This window comes from Palaemon carinicauda, chromosome 9 (genome assembly GCF_036898095.1).
Source record: "Palaemon carinicauda isolate YSFRI2023 chromosome 9, ASM3689809v2, whole genome shotgun sequence".
Taxonomy (NCBI): domain Eukaryota; kingdom Metazoa; phylum Arthropoda; class Malacostraca; order Decapoda; family Palaemonidae; genus Palaemon; species Palaemon carinicauda.
This window is the reverse complement of record NC_090733.1, coordinates 150944852-150952524: the sequence shown is the minus strand read 5'-3', so window position 1 is coordinate 150952524 and position 7673 is coordinate 150944852.

Genomic DNA, 7673 nt, shown 5'->3' with positions numbered 1-7673 from the left:
TTATTCTTAATGTATACCGATTATCTGTCATTCTCATTATATTGTATGTCCTGTCCATGTGCATTTCTTTTTCTTACATGTTAGCAGTAAGTTGGTCAGGGCATCAGACACCCATTTGAGATACTACCCCTAGAGAGTTATTGGGCCCTACAATGGGCCAGGCAGTGCTACATTGAATGCATCTCTCTGGTTACGGCTCACTTTCCCATTGCCTCATACACCGAATAGTCTAGCCTATTTTCTCCACATTCCCCTCTTGTCTTTATATACCTGACAACACTGAGATTAGTAAACAATTCTTCTTGATAAAGGTAGAAGAGACACTTTAGCAGCTCTTATAGTAGGACACTCCAAAATCGAACCATTGATATCTAATCTTTGGTAGTGCCATAGCCTTTTTACCGTGGTCTTCCATTGTCTTGGGGTAGAGTTCTCTTGCACGAGGGTACACTCAGGCACACTAATCTATTTTATTTTTCTTGTATTTTGAAGTTTTTATAGTTTATATATGAAAGATTTATTTCACTATTGTTACTGTTAAAATATTTTATTTTAGTTGTTCTTTACTTCCTTTTTAGTTTACTTATTTCCTTGTTCCCTGCTCTTCCAACCAGGATTGTAGCTTAGCTAGTAATCATAATCATATATATATAGCCATATACATATATATTTAATGTATACGTATATACTTATATACATGCATGTTTACGCAGACATACTGTATACATGTAAATATGTATGCATACATTATGAATATGTATATATACACCACTGTAAGTCTGTATTCCCTATGGGTGAAATGTTACTAAAGTGGTTAAATGTCTTTTCTCACCTAGATTTAAGTGATCAGCCAGCTAGCCCTACAATCTTTTTCTTGACTTATCATATTCTGGTATCCATATACACACTGCCCCTTAGAGAGAGAGAGAGAGAGAGAGAGAGAGAGAGAGAGAGAGAGATAGCGTACTGGTTCAGGTGTGATGTTTCCTCAATGCTGGTTGGATGGTATTGTTAAAGTTGACACTTGACGGTTTTATCGGTTATAACATGTTTATCTCCTGTTATATAAAGCGTATGTTTTTCATTGGTTGTGGATAATGCTTTTCCTTATCTTGATCGTTCATGATTCTTTATTTTTAGTTCGTAGTCTTGTAGGCAGATGTAATGTTAATATACATACATTTGTGTGCTGTGTACACGGCTCAACACACACACATGTATATTTATGTATGTGTATATATATATATATATATATACTGTATATATATGTATGTATATATATATATATATACACACACACACATATATATATATATATATATATGTATATATATATATATATATATGAATATACATGCATACATATAAACACACATACATACATTATATATATATATATATATATATATTGAGCCGTATACACTGCACGCATATATCAGCATGCATATACGTTAACATTGCATCTACCTTCTACCTACAAGACTATACATCGCAGCATAACTCTTTAAGTAATCCACGAACAATCAAGATAAGCAAAGCATTACTCACAACCACTGAAAAACATCTTTTATTTATTTGTCCAGTAGTCCTCATGACTCGGAAAAACATACGTTTGTTTGTTTGTTTCGCCACTGGAAATTATGTTCCTGCCTAAACAACATGAAATGATTGCAAGCGGAACAATTCAATTATAAACTCATGTTTTAGTCAGATTAACTCTCGGTTGCTTTATGTGTGTTTAGAATGATTTCCAGAGGGATGTTTGAATATACAAATGTTAATTAAATGAATTAAATTCGGTAATGAGCAAATTTGGTTTTTAAAGATGTAAGGGGTTATGTATAAGATTCAGAATCTCTCTCTCTCTCTCTCTCTCTCTCTCTCTCTCTTCACTGGAAGTATGTAGCATTGTTTATGATCTCATTTATAAGATGGATCAGCTACTGCGAAGGCGTATTTTCAGCTCGTATTTCAGGTGCACCTTTTATTATTATTATTATTATTTTTATTATTATTATTATTATTATTATTATTATTATTATTATTATTATTTGCTAAGCTACAACCCTAGTCGGAAAAGCAGGATGCTACAAGCCCAGGGGCCCCGACAGGGAAAATAGCCAGTGAGGAAAGGAAACAAGGAAAAATATATATATTACAGTAATAACACCAAAATAAATATTTCGTCTATAAACTATAAAAACTTCAACAAAACAAGAGGAAGAGAAACAAGACAAAACGCCGTGCCCAAGTGCACCCTCAAGCAAAAGAACTCTAACCCAAGACAGTGAAAGACCATTGTACAGAGGCTATATCACTACCAAGGACTAGAGAACAATGGTTTGATTTTGGAGTGTCCTTCTCCTACAATAGCTGCTTACCATAGCTAAAAAGTCTCATCTACCTTGCACTGAAATGTAGTGCAGCAGTTAACCCCTTAGGTGGAAAAGAATTGTATGTTTTTCTTTTTTGACGCGTCACTTGCCTTTGGAATAGAGATGGCTGCGTTTTATGAATGAACTAAAAAAATTTTTTTTTCTAACTTTAGTCCTATGAATATTCAACCTTCGCGTTTGTCCACTTGCTGGATAGTGTAAAACGTTGAAAGGTGGGGTCCAAACCCCGTAGAGTTTATATATATATATATATATATATATATATAAAACACACACACAAAACCAGTGCAGGTCTCATGAATTCCGGCAATTCTTCGTTTTTATAAAATCCTAGATCCTTGTTTTTGGTAGCTATGATTTGATGATAGGAACTCATTAAATATTTCATGCAATAAATTGAATTTTGAAATCCACTTAATTGCAAGAGCCCGTTGTTTTGGCCGCAGGTCAAAAGGTTTTTAACAACCGCAACTTAGGTTGTTATTATTATTATTATTATTATTATTATTATTATTATTATTATTATTATTATTATTAGCTTAGTTACAAACATAGTTTGTAAAGGAGGATTTTATAAGTCCAAGGGCTCCAACAAGAGAAAATAGCCCAGTGAGGAAAGGAAATAAAGAAATATATAAACTATATAAGAAGTAGACCTAATGAACAATTAAATTAAAATATATTAAGAACAGTTACAACATTAAAACAATCTTTTATACATTAACTATTAAAAGATACTTATATCAGCCTGTTCATCATAAAAACATTTGGTATAGATAAACTTGACCTTATGCTAAAACGTACCCTTTCCTAAAGGTAAAGTACTCACTGGGAATAATAGGCCTTGTTTGGACCATTGGATTATTTTCCCCTAGCAGAGAAGTCGCATAGGTTCGGGTGCGGAAAGTGAAAATGTATTAAGGATTAGAGTTAATTGATGGGGTCACTGGTGTTCTGTATTGGTCTTTTCGTTTTCAGTGTTTAATTTTGTTGTTGTTTTATACGAAGTATTAATTTTACACAATAGTATTGAAAGGAAATACGAATACACACACACACACACACACACACACATATATATATATATATATATGTGTGTGTGTGTGTGCGTGAGTATATATATATATATATATATACATATATATAATATATATATATATATGTCTATATATGTGCATATATATAAGATATATATTATATATATACATATATATATATATATATATATTATACATTATACATAACCATTTACAATCCGTAAAGCCAAACCTACTGCTGCACCTACGATTATGCCCAGTGAATGTGTATATCCATACATGATGTTGACACGTGTGTAAACCTACCAAATATTGACCCATCATAATTTCAATTGGTTATTGGATTACAAAACATCATGACATTGCTATACTAGTACTGTTTATTATCCCTAATGCATGTGTAAGAATCATAGCCAAAATCGCAAACAGAATTTGAGAATAAAAATTTAAGGAATGCGCTATTGATATTCGTCTGGTAAGATTGTGCTATTTTTTTTACGACTGGAATGCAATGGTAATTATATATCCGTCATAAATTGTAACACACACACACGCACACTATATATATGTATATATATACTGTGTATATATATATATATATATATATATGTGTGTGTGTGTGTGTGTGTATCATCTCCTCCTGGGCCTATTGACACAAAGGGCCTCGGTTAGATTTTGCCAGTCGTCTCTATCTTGAGCTTTTAATTCAATGCTTCTCCATTCATCATCATCTACTTCGCGCTTCGTAGTCCCCAGCCATGTATATAATATATATGTATGTATGTATATATATACTATATATAATATATATATAATATAGAGAGAGAGAGAGAGAGAGAGAGAGAGAGAGAGAGAGATTATGTGTGCGTGCATGCGTACGTGTATTTCATCCTTGAAATGTGTGCATACATTGCAGTAAAATTATATGCATGTATTCGGTAAAGGGCTAGTGTGCACGTTACGTATGGGTAAATAAGAACATACTAAATCAGGTCAGTAGTTAAATATTGCACTATGTATATATGTACCTGTTCAGGCCAGTGTTTATATATTGTAGTGTGTATATAAGTACCTGTTCAGGCCAGTGTTTATAAATTGTAGTATGTATATATGTACCTGTTCAGGCCCAGTGTTTATATATTGCCACTATGTATATTATGTACCTGTTCAGGCCAGTGTTTATATATTGTAGTATGTATATATGTACCTTGTTCAGGCCAGTGTTTATATATTGTAGTATGTAAATTATATATGTACCTGTTGTATCTTCTCCGAGTGTGTATATACTACACCATGTACTTATGCATGTGTATGCTGTTGTTCTACAATGGATCTCTGTGTATAGGTTGCATTATGTACCGTTGCCCATTTTCCTTCGATAGAGTATGCAAAGTGAGATTCCTTATTTATATCTCTGACGTCTCTATTTTGGGATTATTTTTTTTTTCTCGTTATGTGTGTGTAACATGCAAAGGGGAGGAGGGAGGAGGAGGAGGGAGGAGGAGGAGGAGGAGGAGGTGGGAATATTAAGAGGTGGGGGCGGGGTCTTTGCCGTAATTGACCTGGAATTGGTGAACTATGGATGATAGGGGAATTGTTCCATGAAATATTTCTAAGGAAATCCGACTGTAGGTCAAGGTCATGCTGGAAGGTGTCGACTTTATCGAGCGGTCGTTTGTTATTGTTACTGCTATTATAAGTAGTGGAATTGCTGCATGTAGCGGTAATAACAAGGTAACTTGATGTTTGCCTCTTTGTTATCGTTATCGTTATGGTCGTCATAGGGATTTATGCTGTGTACGTATATATATATATATATATATATAGTTTTTATATATGTATGTATATATATATTTATATATATACATACAGTATACATGTTTGTACCTTATACAGCATGTATATATATATATAATATATATATTATACATACATACATGTGAGCTCAGCAGTCATTGCTTGGCCCTCCTTGGTTCTAACTGATGCCATGTATATATGGTAATTTTTCTAGTTACTAGTCGTTATTCTGAAAGAGATTTCTTATATATCAGTGCTTGAGTAATCTTTTAGAGAGAGAGAGAGAGAGAGAGGAGAGAGAGAGAGAGAGAGAGAGTGACTGCTTTCTTGACCAATTTATAGAAGGTATCCACACAGTCAGGTCATATGTCATAAGTGTATCTGTTATTTTTTCTCGGACAGATGCTCCCTGCATATTTTTTGTTCACCTTTACACGTGTCACGTAATTGGTAGAATAAACAAATTTTGTCGAGAAAGTTTTTTTTTGTTTTTCAAGATAATCTTTGTATTTGAAAATGTTTCATATTGCACCGTGTGGATATTGGCATTGATAACTGATGTAGGTTTGCCTACAGTCTTTGAATATATTCTGTTTTATCCAAGGCTTTAGAAATTGATATACACTTTTTTATCCAAGAAATGTATATATCGAATGCATAGTAATTTGTAGGGATTAACTTGTGGGTTTATTAATGTGTTGATAACATGGTAAGTGATTGAAGGCAATTCATCAAAGTATGGTTCAGGAACAATGTTCATTTTCCTCGTTCGTTCGTTTGATTGCTTGTTTAACGATCTTTTACTATTACCATTATTATTATATTATATTATTATTATTATTATTATTATTATTATTAATGCTGTTATTATTAATCACATGTGGGTTGCATGCATCCATCCTACTCATGAATCCACCACTTTCTCACTTATATGTATTATTATTATTATTGTTGTTGTTGTTGTTGTGTTGTTGTTGTTGTTGTTGTTATTATTATTAAGATGTGAAAGAAGGGAAACACACTATTTTCAAGTACCATTATGAGGAGACTCGTCTGTTTCCACATTTGTCCATTAATAGATGAAAATTTGGAACTTTTGCTTTCATTACCTTGAGAAAGCTTTGAATTCACCCAATGAATTCTTTGAATTTTCCTAAAGATTACTTTGAATTTCACTAGAAAACTTTGAATTTCCTCCAAAACTCCAGGATTTTTTACCATTTTTTTACTCAAATCTTTACATTCTTATTCTACTGTTCTTTAAACATTATTCTTTTCCCAACATTTATTATTTATTTATAAATTACCCTTTTCATTTATTACTTATTTTTATATTTGAGGTGTCAAGGTTTCTCCTTATCCACTTGTTTCTTGTTATTTCACCTAATTCATTCAAAGATTTTGATTCCTCTCCGTTATCTTAATATCTACATTAAATCTTCTACAGTTCTTCAAACATTATATTTTTCCCAATATTTTTTCATTTATTATCTATCTATATATTTTAGTTCTCAAGATTTCTCTTTATTCACTTGTTTCTTCTTATTCCACCTTATTCATTCAATGATTCGCTTCCTTTCCCTTATCTTTTCTCCCATATATCATCTTCCCCTTATTTGGTCTTCTTACTCTTCCATTTCATTCCCTTTTTTCGTCCATGATTTTCATTCCTCTATATAATTTCCCTTCAGTCGTGATCTTTTCGACTTGCAATATTTATATTTTTCCCAATTTCCCTCATGTGAACCTTTCATTATTCTTTATTATAACTCTTTATTGTCTAGTTAATCGGCATTGTTTGTATATACATTTTCAACGAGATGCATTGTTGGATTACAAATATGAATTAATTTTTCAGTGTGAAACCGTAAATTTTTTTTTTATTGATTTCGAGTTCATATTCGATGGTTTCATTACTGGAATTTCTCGCTTTTTTTAATAATTGCTTTGTTATTTTATTACAAACCTAGATATAATAAAGATATATAAGATAACAGGCATAAAATAAGAATGATTTCATATAGAACTAAAACAATGAAACGTCCAAAATGATATAATAAAAATAATGTACTCAGATGTGTTTTCATAAAAGTCAAACTCTCGGAAGAAAATATTTTATATTTTCCTTCAGAGCGAATTATCCAGTTCCAAAATAAACAAAAGATATATATTAACACATTTAACGTTTGTTTAAGCGTAAGACTTACACTAAAAAAAAAAAAAAAAAATTGCGAGGGAACTTGAAATACACTAAAAGGAGAGTCTGAAGAGGAACGACCAGATTTCTGTCAACATGACAGGAATGGAAGGATTGTCCAGAGCTAACTAACTGGAGAGTTAAAGGATTTGATGAAGCAGCATTCCTACTCAGTCTGGGGAAAGTCGGTCCGCCCGAAATTCCAGTTTTTAAAGGGGACAAGGAAATGGCACCGAGTCTGGAAAT